This window comes from Paroedura picta, chromosome 6, assembly GCF_049243985.1.
Source record: "Paroedura picta isolate Pp20150507F chromosome 6, Ppicta_v3.0, whole genome shotgun sequence".
NCBI classification, from domain to species: Eukaryota; Metazoa; Chordata; class Lepidosauria; order Squamata; family Gekkonidae; genus Paroedura; species Paroedura picta.
The window spans coordinates 95,680,657-95,693,214 of record NC_135374.1 but is presented as its reverse complement, the minus strand read 5'-3'; the positions used below and the strand labels follow the sequence as shown (position 1 = coordinate 95,693,214).

Sequence of the window (12,558 nt, the reverse complement as noted above, 5' to 3'; positions counted from 1 at the left end):
CTGTCAATCAACACAAGCCACCAATTCCCTCTCAGCGGTGGTTTTGGGAACTCAAACATCCCCCCGCCCTCTGGATCCCAAAATTAACAGACACCATGCTAATGGGGAGAGGTCTGCTTCATGGCATGCCTTCTTTCCCCGTTCATGATCTCCCACCAGAAAACAAAAATATGAATGTGTTTTAGATAGGGTTGCTGGCTGCTCCCAATATAAAACTGCACTTTGAAGAGATCATGACAGTACATTTTATTTCCACAGATACACAGGTACGTTGATTTGTGTTCCCATTACAAAACAGACCATGCCATTTTTTATTGCGATCCAAAAATGGAGAAGCGAGGGCAGGTGTAAACGCTAATGAGACTGTTGCACATTTCTTCTTTCAGACAGGCTTGCCCTAGTTTGCACCTCATTGTACGCCACGACAAGAAAGGGGAAGTAGATTCTACCACTTTCCCTCATTGTGCAACAAAATGGGTGAAAAATCACGCCAACCCCTGCACAACCACGGGTTGTTGCTGACATCATGAGGAGGCAGCATTAAAACCCATGAACAATGAGAGGATAGGCAGGGGCAAATTCCTCATGTGGAAATGGTCGAGTTGTTGTTGTGCCCTAGAAATATACAGATTTTGAAAAATATTCATTTCACCAAAATAATGTTCAGAGATATTGGAATTCTCCTAGTAGATTAGCATAACCATTTGCATTTTACTTTTGGAAAACTCAGTGATAATTATTACATTGCCTCTTCCAGACATTTAGGGTGTGGCTACATACTCAGCAAAACATATTCCTCAATCCCTTTCAGGTAGAGGATCCATACCGCAAAATTTCTTGCAGGCAAAAATCTGACATATTTGAAAAGGAATATGGTTGTGAAAAGTTCTATCATGTTGCAGCCAACTTATGGCAACCCCATGGGGCTTTCAAGTCAAGAGATGTTCAGAGATTATTTGCTATTGCCTGACTAGCATCACAACCTTGTACTTCCTTGGTGGTCTAAGGAATCCCTAGCTTCATCTGGCTAGCCTGGGCTATTCAAGGCAGGGAAGAAAAAAGAATTCTCTCTTCTTAATAGTCACCTACAGTCTGAGGTTTTGGAAGGAATTTAACATAATTTTGAAGAAAACTATCTTTGTTTCATAACATTTAAAATGGCTTCAAAATGACAGTGTAAGTGTGAAACTGGAATTTTACTTACTCCAGATATGTAGTTTGATCCTAAATAGCACGTATGGGAGTCTTAATATGGATTGAAACCAGGGACATGCTGAATTTAATTCAGTCTTGTGCTGTTTTCCTAAACAGAAATGGCCCACCAGATTGGGAAAAGACCCAACATGGGGACCTTTCTCATTTCCCCTCCCCCCATGACTCAGCTTAAATCTGAGGGACTATTTTTGCTCAGAAAACAATATAATAAATATCATATTGATATTCTACCTCCTCCTAGCACCACAGTCTACCACCACAGTGTCACATTTGAACTCTTTAAGAAAGCTTATGGGGCAGCTTGAAGGATATATATGTGAACCCCAAATTATTTATTTATTTGTTTCAATTTATAGCCTGCCACTCTCAGCAAGCTGGCTCATGACGGGTCACACTAAAACCCCCAATAAAATATTCATTTGTCCCCATTAAAACACCCATTAAAAAAAAACATATTGCAGTGACAATTCAAATCCCATAGAGCTAGCTAAAATCCGGTTGCAGGGCAATCCCAGGTGCTGCCCCATCACCCACAGGGATGGTTGGCTAGTGGGGACATCCAATTCAGATCTTCCTTCTTCTTCCCTGCCAGGGTGTTATCAGATCTTCCTGGGCTAGCCTCAACTAGGACTATATTGCTGGTGGCTTGAGATCTGCTCTCCCATGTCCACCCCCAGAGGTGAAATTTTTTTTTGGGGGGGGGGTGTAGTTGTTTTTATGTCGCTGCATGGTATCTTGGATATTGAATAGAATATTTCAATTGAATTGTATGTTTTTAGGGGTATTTTTATCTGGAGTTTTTATCTGTTGTAACCCACCACAAGCCTTCTTGGGAGTGGCGAGCTAAAAATCAAATAAACTAAACTAAACCATAGACCCGGCGGAAGTGCTCGATCTTACAGGCCCTGTGGAACACGGAAAGCTCCTGCAAGGCCCTCACTCGTCCGGGAGCTCATTCCACCAGGTCAGGGGCTGAACCGAAAAAGTCCTGGCCCTAATCAAGGCCAATCAAACTTCCCTGGGGCCTGGAATCACTAACCTGCAGAGCGCAAAGCCCTGCGGGGGCATGGGGCGATAGGTGGTCCCTGAGATATGTGAGTCCCAGACCGTGAAGTGCCTTAAATATTAAAACCAAAACCTTGAACTGGATCTGGGCCACAACAGGCAGTCAATGCAGCTGTCTCAGCACTGGCTGAATATAGGCCCTCAAAAATGTTCCAGTGAGGGCCCTTTGAGTTGCATTCTGCACCAGTTGCAATTTCCAGGTCAGGGACAAGGGCAGGCCCATGTAGAGCGAATTACAGAAGTCAATTCTGGTTCGTACTGTGTTTTTAAATATTGTAATGCATGATTATTTTTATCTTACATTTGTTGCTGTTACCCGTCTTCAGTACTGACTCTGTCAAGAGAACTACAGGGTATAAAAATATCCTGTTAAAGATCAACATGGAAGTACACTAACCGAACAGGACAAAAATAAAGAAAAGATGTGAACAATAGACCGAAAAACTATACAAAAGAAATGAAAGGATGACAAATTCCTTCCAAGAAGAAACTTTTTAGGGGGGGAAACTCTACAGTTTTGGAAACTGAAGTGAAAGCAGCACTGAGAACAACTGGGAGAACAAATCACCAGAAGTAGATGGGGTATCAATAGAACTATTACAAGCTACAGAAATGGAGTCCATCACAATCTTAGCAAGAATGCGAAAACAATGATGTAAAACAGAACAATAGCCCATAGACTGGAAACACTCATTTGACATTCCAGTTCTGAAAAAGGAGTCGTCAAAGACTGCAGCAACTATAATGTTGCAAGTTTATGATGGTTACTGAAGCATTTGAGAGAATTTCAGAAGAACATCATCTTGTTTCATTGATAACAGCAAAGCTTTTGACTGTGTGCATCCTGAAAAGCTGAGCCTCTTGTGGCGCAGAGTGGTAAGGCAGCTGTCTGAAAACTTTGCCCATAAGGCTGGGAGTTCAATCCCAGCAGCCGGCTCAAGGTTGACTCAGCCTTCCATCCTTCCGAGGTCGGTAAAATGAGTACCCAGCTTGCTGGGGGGTAAACGGTCATGACTGGGGAAGGCACTGGCAAACCACCCCGTATTGAGTCTGCCATGAAAACGCTGGAGGGCGTCACCCCAAGGGTCAGACATGACTCGGTGCTTGCACAGGGGATACCTTTACCTTTTTATCCTGAAAAGCTATGGCTGGATTTAAAAGAAATGGCTGTGTCACCACATCTGGTTCTTTTGATGTGTAACCTTCCCTGGCAAAGGAACTCCACAACACCAAACAAAGAATGCACCTCAAAGGGCGCAATGATTATTTAAATAATTTTAAATGTGTTCAAAGGAAACAGAACCCATGCGTACCTTAACTTAAAAGGAATGCTTTATTAAGCACAAGGAAGATACATAATGGCAGCAGGGGCTCTGCATTGATGATGGCAATTTGTTCCATATTTTGGCCTGCCTAGGCACAATCCAGCAAAATGAGATGCTTCTACATCCAGTTGAAATTAGGACTTCTCAAAAAGGAGCTGGGATTGACTCTGTCTGAACCCGTGTATGTTCACAAGAAAGCTCTTAGCAATCCATAACATTTCACAAAGTTAATATAGAGTCCAAACATTATCTAAATTGTGCATATGGTTGTTTCCATTGAAGCTCCATGTTTGTTACCACAGTTGTGCTTCATTTTTATCAGAGAACTCGTTCTGAAAAGTTTTGAATTTAGCTTTCTCCCTTTTTAATATTCAGTAATCCAACATTTAAAAAGGAGGATGGCCTGAAATGCTCCGTATCTCACGCTGCAGGTGTCTTCTGCAGGGGCGTCTAATCTGTGTTTGGGGGGAAAGCAATCAAATGGCAGCTTTCGCTATGAATTTCATAACAACTCCAGATGTTGTTAAGGTTTCCCCATAGCCATTCCTAGATAATGATTGGCACTCAGCTGCTAAATCCGGCCCTCATGTTTGAGATGAGCAGTAGTTACTGGAATATGTTCGTATTCTTTGCACATTTCACGAGTAATCCTTACAGGCTGACTCACAGATTTCTGACATATTCAATTGAGCCAGCTACAGAAGATTTATCTGAGGAGCATTGATTGTCTAATCCTTTTAAAGAGCTATGATATGTGTTAATGGGGGCATTTTCTGCTTACAATATAGGACCATTATTTCAAATTTCCAGTTAACCTGACAGGGCAGCCTACTTTAAGATCCTTTTCAAGGCATGCTTTTATACGTGGTAGCGATCATATCCAAGTTATTTATATAAAGCTTCTTAAATAAGGAAGGCTATAATGGGGTACAAAAACATCGGAGTACAATGAACCTTTTGTGATACTACTGATTATTCAATATATTACATGAGAATTTTTTTTTACATTCATACATACATGACTAGCCAGATTGCGATTAAGAAATAAATGTTTTACACCAAATACAGTACTGAGCAATAGGTCACATTAGCTTTTCGAAAGCGTATACTGCTCCTTGTGTGACTAGGGATGTCATAAACATTAACGAAACCACAATTTTGGTGGGATTTTTGTTTTGTTTTTGACATTGGTTCTTTCCACATTGGATGAAACCATTGCAGTCTGTCCAATTATTGTCTGTTTTTCTATCAATTGAATACAAAAGGTATTAAAAGGGAGGCATGTAGTACAGAAGAAAACAACTTATTATTAAAATACAGCTGAGACTCACCATGGCCAACTGTTGATGCAACAGAGGGCAGCTAGAAGCAGACGCGACCACCCAGTGGCCTGTCTGTGGCACATGCTGCATTAAGAGAGCCAGTTTGGTGTAGTGGTTAGGAGCGCGGACTTCTAATCTGGGATGCCAGGTTCGATTCTGCACTCCCCCACATGCATCCAGCTAGGTGACTTTGGGCTCGCCACGGCACTGATAAAACTGTTCTGACCGAGCAGTGATATCAGGGCTCTCTCAGCCTCACCCACCCCACAGGGTGTCTGTTGTGGGGAGAGGAATGGGAAGGCAACTGTAAGCCGCTTTGAGCCTCCTTCGGGTAGCCAAAAGCGGCATGTAAGAACCAACTCTTCTTCTTCTAAGGCAGTGCGCATGTGTCATCTGGCACCGTGGGCGGAGATCTCAGCCTCTTGCCCAGATGCCATGGAGAGCAGCATCCCACCCACCCTGTGTTAATGGACAAACATCCTTGTTACAGTGTCTGAGGTGGATGTTTTCCTGGTTAATGATTCATCACAGCCATAGTGTTGCATGGGATGGAGTCGGCAGGGAGTCTGGTGTGCGATTGGACTCTCTGGGGTTTGGGGCCTCCGTATGAGGGGGCATGTAAATGAGCATGGCTGACCCGGTGGGCAGCCAGGGGCTCATTACCAGGTGGCCTGAAGGACAACCAACTGAGGTTTGGACCCAATTGGCTTCCCCACACAAGTCACTTCTCTTGGTGCTAGACTCCGGTAGGCAAGGGGATTTGCCCTCCTGCAAATCAAGACAAACAACAGAAATGCAATTCAAAAATTCTGACAGTATCCCATAAAAGAAATGAAAAAGGGCAAATTTCTGTATCTCTACATGTGACCAGATAAAGTTAAATAGTGTGTGTGTGTGTGGGGGGGGAAGCTCTCCTCCAGAGAGATTTCGGAATGACTCAAAATGGATCTGGAGCAAAACGACATTTTCCGTTCCTGTCCCAACCAGAGCTGCCAAGAGAAGGCCACTTGTGAGGACAAGATTCTGGGCCCAAAGGACAATTTGTTTTCAAATGATATTTGATTGATCTAGGTCATGCTTTCTTACCAGGGTTTCATGAAACCTTGGGATTTCTTGACAGCCTGGAAGGGTTTTCCAAATAGGTGGAAATTAATTTTTAAAAATGTGTTAAACATTTAACAGGTGATATGACCATATATGATCTTGTTGACCTACTCACCCCTTCCAAAATGGCCAATGATGGGCCGGGAAGGGGTGAAAGGGGGAGGGGCCCTGAGTGAGCTTGAACACAGCTGTACTTCCCAAGCATATTCTGTATAATCACACTACTTCTGGGGTTTCTTGTAGCCTTAAGAATGTTTTCAGGGGTTTCTCAATGGTAAGAAAAGTCAAGGAAGGCTGGTCTAGGGTGTATGTTGGAGGATTCAGAGAAAATATTTGTGTAGAAATCTGTAGTGCCTCATGGTGGCTCTGGCTCCATCAATAGAAAGGTTTCATATGGGTGGAGCAGAACTCATGAGAACAGCCCTGCTAGATCAGACCAGTGGTCCATCTAATCCAGGGGAAGTCAAACTGCGGCCCTCCAGATGTCCATGGACTACAATTCCCATGAGCCCCTGTCAGCAAATGCTGGCAGGGGCTCATGGGAATTGTAGTCCATGGACATCTGGAGGGCCGCAGTTTGACTACCCTTGATAGTCCATCATCCTGCTTCTCATGGTTGCCAAACAGTTCATTTGAAGGTCCAATAACTCACTGATTATTTTGTCAGGCTGGACTTGAGATGGAGTTTCTTGGACTACGATTTTTGAATCAGACTGCCAATAACTATTTGAAAATAATTATTGAATGGTTTAAAAAAATAGTAGTCTTCCTACCTTATTATTAATTTGATATCAATATAACATTGAATGGAAAAGCTAGTTCAAGTGGCTAAAAGAAAAGGTATTATTGATACATTCTAAAACATCGTTAAACTCATTACTAATCTTATTGAATTACTTTCATAGTGACTGTCAATCATCTTTAAAAAATACTTGACCAGAAATCATTTAGAAACAATTAGAGTAGTATAGGTCAGAAACTGGAAGCATTTGGCAGCTTTTACAATCCAAGAATGGCTTTGTGAAACACCAAACACTGAAGAAATGGACAAATTTACTAACACAGTCTATATAAGATTAGGGAGTATACTCTAGTTAATTATTGGAATGTTTACACAGACTTTATTGAAATAGAACCACCAGTAGGATTACATTTATTTAATTTCTGAGGGAGGAGGGTCTTACTTTAAAAATACATGTATGTTATTTTATAATTACTCCAAACTAAAAACAACAACAATGCCTGTTATTAAGAGAACCCTACCAGAAATAATACAGTATTGCAACTTTCAATGGACAGTCTTGAATGACTGTGGGGGAAACACATGGGGATAAAATGAAAATACATATGCTACATTTCAACTAATACATTAATTTTGTTGTTTTCAAAGAGCACTTTCCCAATTAAAACATTCCATATGCAAGATGATTGTCATCAAGTGATTTTGTTATGAGGGGTGGTTCAACCGGGCATTGAGAGATGTAACGCTTTGCGCTAATTTTTAAAAAGTTGCAAGACGACTTCAAAAAGTCTTTCCAGTAATTGAGCACTATGTTCTGGAATGATAAAATAAGATTTGAAGAAGGTATAAAAAAAGGTTCCTTAGGAATAATTAAGCTGTCATAGCTGTTAATATCTTTATTGCCAAATGAACACAGGAACATCAATGCAGGAGTAAAGTAATTCTGCTAACAAGGTGCTCTGAGATTAACACATATTATAATGTGAAATCCATTTGATTATATCACATTTTCCAAAGATTTTATGGGATTATATTTCATTTAGATATCCTCCAAATCCCCTAACAGCAGTAATATGAATAGTAGTATAAGAGCCGGTGAGTATGAATGTAAGAATGAAAATTAAACAACATTCTTGACTAAATCAAATAACCTGCAAAATCTACCATACTTAGACTGTATTTAATATTTCAGAAAGCCAATTTAGAGCTATTTAATTCATTACTGTTTAATCAAAAGGAGGGGCAACATTTCGATTTTACGCTTCAGGCAACAAAACTATCCATCTGGTAATGATCTGATGAGTGTCATATTGAAAAAGGGATGACAAGAGAGACTCTTTGGTCGTATTTCTCTGGTCTTCTATTGGCATATATCACTCAGTTGCTAACTGTCAAGTCTTGCCAATGTCCAAAGTACAGAAATCCTACTGCCACTTATTCTTAAGGCCATATGAAAGGTAACAGTGAATGAGATGAGGAGTAATGAAGTGAGGCTAAGGTACAGCTAGAAATGGATATAATAATAATGATGATAATGATGATGATGATTTATTTAAATTTCTATACCACCCCTCTTGAACCAGTCCTAAACCTAAAACACATCGTAGCAATATAATTAGTTAGACCAATTATGCATAGGCAGGGAAGGCTGGACCGGCACTTGCATGGCAGCAAGGCTAATCCCTGTTTATTCATGACACTGGTGCCATCCAGGCTCCCTCCCAGCCCTGGCCCACTTTAGGGCCTCTGATGGCCTGTGTAAAGAGAATGCTGATTTTCCGCGTTTCCTTTCTTGCCAAGGGAGCCATCGGAAGCCTGGTTGGGCCATGCCCATGCTTACGCAGGGACACAGTACATTCCATTTGGCTTTGCACTACTGCAGAGCCAAACAGGGTATTTCTACACCCCTCATCATGATGGTGGGATAATAGCATGTCACTATCCCACCATCCTGCAGTGGTACCCTCCCACCCCTCATTCCCCCTGCCTCCGCAAGGCATGGCAGAAGCTTCCAGCTCGGGAATTGTGCGTGTGCAAGCACAGCTCCGGGGCAGACTGTGTGCACTGGGGGATTTAATTTCCCATGCATAGAAGGGAAGTGGCGGGGCAGGCTTCCATGCCGCAAAAAAACAGTAACAGCCCGGTGTGGCTGCCACCATGCATAATCTGTCTAAGAGATATATATTAAAATCATTTATACAACAGCTCTAATCAGCAACCAGATTCTTTGAGACTGCTCTGTTAGAGAATAGTCCCAATTATTTCAGATGGTTTCAACAGAGAAAGAACGAAAAGGGGGTGAGGGCAGTATGACGGATGCCTGCCTGAGAGTGGTCTACGATGTTTTCTGCTGACCCTAGCCATCAGTTTGGTGGAAGAGCTCTGTCTTGCGGGTCCTGTGGAACTTGGTGAGTTCCATCAATGCCCTGATTCCACATATATAATATAATATAATATAATATAATATAATATAATATAATATAATATAATATAATATAATATAATATAATATAATATATGTGATTTATAAACTGCCCCTCCCAGCAAGGCTCAGGGCAGTGAACAACATGTTAAAATAGACATAAATCAATGCAGTAAAATCAAATACAGTAAAAGTTTTGAACATTTAACACTGTCCTTCTCATGCTTTGATATCTCCTCATTAAACCTTTTATCCAACCAATGTCATTGGGGAGTTGAGCTGGTGTGTCCGGGGGGTGGGTATGTTCTGGGGGGAATGGGGAGACCCACTGATTTTATTGCTCACTGCGGCCTCAACCATACATCTGGCGGCTCATATAAAAATCAATGGAGAAACATACCTGGGCCTTCTCACACTTCTCACTTTGTTAAGTCCTTGCATTTGTTGCCATTGTGTTTGCATAGCGACCTCACAAGTACCATGAAGCAGACTTCATTGGAAATTTTGTGACTGCCAGACACAAATGTGCTCTTTTCTACTCACAACTGAGACATGTGGGCAAAAGCGGCTGCATCCTTCCCCTCTGCAATGTTTATGCCACCTTAAGCCATGCAGTTTCTTGGGTCTCAAAGAGAAAAAGGCACAGTCCAGGAAGCACGAAACTCCAAACAAAGATTTGCTTCTAAGTCTTTGTGTGGTGGTTCAACAATACAAAGGTTTTGTCATGTGTAAATAAACAGAAGCTCTACTGGAGAATTTTAGAAAGCCTGCTGAACAATAAACAGAGGAAGTATGTACAAGTAGCTATATGGATACAATTCTTTCCAGTGTTTTGAGTTTCATATAGCTTGGTCTTGTTTGCAAAACAATACTGGGTGTTAGTAATTTGTTAATTGTTATTTTTGATTGTGTATAAAGGGTTGTGGCCTGCTGGAGGGAAAGCTCATTAAGAGTTTGTTCCAGACTTCAATAGATTTAAATTTGGCTCATAGTCAATGGGATTTTGGGGGGGGCCTGGCCATCACTAGGAACCTTCTTCCTTCTCTTCCGGCCTTCACAAGCACTCCTAGATACTGTAATTCAGCAGCCCCCAACCTTTTTAAGGCTGGGGACTGCCTGCGGGGGTGGAGGGAGAGGGCGGCCCTGGCGCTGTGCATGCGCAACCACTGGCGGCCTGGTGCCAAGGCTTTCGCGGCCTCCTATCGGGCCACGGGCCGGGGGTTGATGACCCCTGCTGTAATGGACAGCTACATGCCTAGGGTCAGAAAATTCTGGACAACCAATCCAAATAGTCTCAGTAAAGGAAATAGACATTAATAGGTACATGAAGCAGGTCCAGCAATCTGCTAAAGAGCCAGCTTGGTGTAGCGGTTAGGAGTGTGGACTTCTAATTTGGCACACCAGGTTCGATCCCATGCTCCCCCACATGCAGCCAGCTGGGTGACCTTGGGCTCACCACAGCACTGATAAAACTGTTCTGATCGAGCAGGAATATCAGGGCTCTCTCAGCATCACCCACCTCACAGGGTGTCTGTTGTGGGGAGAGGAAAGGGAAGGCAAATATAAGCCACTTTGAGCCTCCTTTGGGTAGAGAAAAGCATATAAGAATCAACTCTTTTTCTTTTTTTTCTTCTTCACGAAGAAGAATGTTTCCAGAGGCTGATACAGTAAAAAAAGAAATTGAGGTCGTTGGATAGTACTACAGTGTTGCTCGTATTGGTTCATAAATATCAAGCCAGCTAGATGAATATGGATGCAGCCCAAAGTTTTTCCCTGGGGGGGGGAGAATTCAAGTAATTCCCATAGTTATTGGCAAAGGTAGTCGATTGCACAGCTGGAATTGGGGGAAGAAGAAACAAGAGAAACAACAAAAAGCTTTCAAAGTTTTGGCAAAGTGTTTGTGCATAAATGTTGGTTTGTTTTTTTTAAGAAATCAGGATTACGGATGCTCATTCTAATCTGAGTTTGGCAACTACCAGGCAAACCTCCCCCCCCCCCCAGAAAAGGCCATTTCTCAGTTGGGAACCATCCAAGCAAGCAAGCACACCTACATTCCACTGAGGACACGTACATCTGCTGAAGTTCCGTGGCAAAGATAACACAAGTATGTTCCTTCTGTTGTTTTAGAAGTGTGTGGGAGAGCAGTGAAAAGCAAAGTCACAATCAACACATTTTCAAGGTATTTATGCCAGGAAATGTGTTCAAATATATGCCAGCTCTCAGTGGATAGCCATTTTTTTTAATTTGGAAGATCATTAAATTAATATAGTGGTAATGATGGGCTGTTAAAATGTTTTCTGATTGCTCCAACTCAAGATAGCCCAAATGTCCACAAGGACCGAGCCACGAGGATGCTCTTGGCTGCAGGTTCCTTGCAGCATCTCCTTGGTCCAAATGCTTGGTCCAAATGCTCACTGGAGAAATAAATAAATACACATCCAGTGGTGCTCAGAACTGTAAAATGTGGTTTCATTCCATCTGTCATAAGGGGAAAGTATATAGCTAACATTTATATGGCATGAATATACAACAGTGTAAAAATTTAAAGGTGATAAAATGAAGTCATTCCATTGCCAGCCACAGTTCATCTGTGTGTCCTATCATGGTCTCTGGTTTTGCAGATTATTTCATAATCTTTGAGGCCATATTATAAAGACTTTTGTTTGTTTTATCTTGAAGATTTGCCGAGAACGTCCTCCAATAAAATGGGCACCAATGAGACATTATCTAATAAATCACATGGAAGGAACTTTTATTTCATTTACTTTTGGCTTAAGAGTGGCGTTAGCAAGTCAGAACACAACTGGGTTACACTCAGCCATGGAACTTACTGGATAAGACTCTGGATACTGGATAAGAGATAAGACTCTCTCTCAATGTAACCTACCTCACAGTGTTGTGGTAAGAATAAAATGAAGGAAGGAAAAATTATCTGCACTCTTTTGGCCTCCTTGGAGAAAGAGCAAGACATTATTTTCCTCAGAAAAAAGATAAAATTACTGTTAAATTAACCAAAGTGCAAAAATGGCGCCATTCCAAACTCAGCGTCTATCGAACATACAAAACAATAACAAACAAAAACAAAATATTAAAATCTTACGCCCACAACCATTGAAAGAAATCAGGAAAAATGTTTGGTAGATGATTCCTAGGACAAATTGCAACCTCAGCATCAGTAAAGAAAGAAAAGAAAACTATAAAGTTAAGCAAAAACAGCCGAGCAACGAATTACCTTTTGGTTCAGCATCAGGTGCAGGGAGCAAACAACGAGAAAGACGTTGCGGGGATTTGAAAATGTTTTTCGAATTTACACCATGAAGACCTAATTTGATTAGAGGGAATAAATAAAGGCTGCGGAAAGGA

At 41.6% G+C, this 12,558-nt stretch overlaps 1 long non-coding RNA gene across 1 annotated transcript; it reads right to left on the bottom strand.

The window, feature by feature from the left end:
• Positions 1 to 7,167: 7,167 nt before the first annotated feature.
• On the bottom strand, positions 7,168 to 9,770 carry LOC143840740 (uncharacterized). Its single transcript, XR_013232365.1, has 2 exons — positions 9,596 to 9,770; positions 7,168 to 7,587 (listed from the first exon to the last, which is right to left on the bottom strand). It is a non-coding gene; the product is annotated as an uncharacterized LOC143840740 (long non-coding RNA).
• Between the last annotated feature and the right edge of the window lie 2,788 nt (positions 9,771 to 12,558).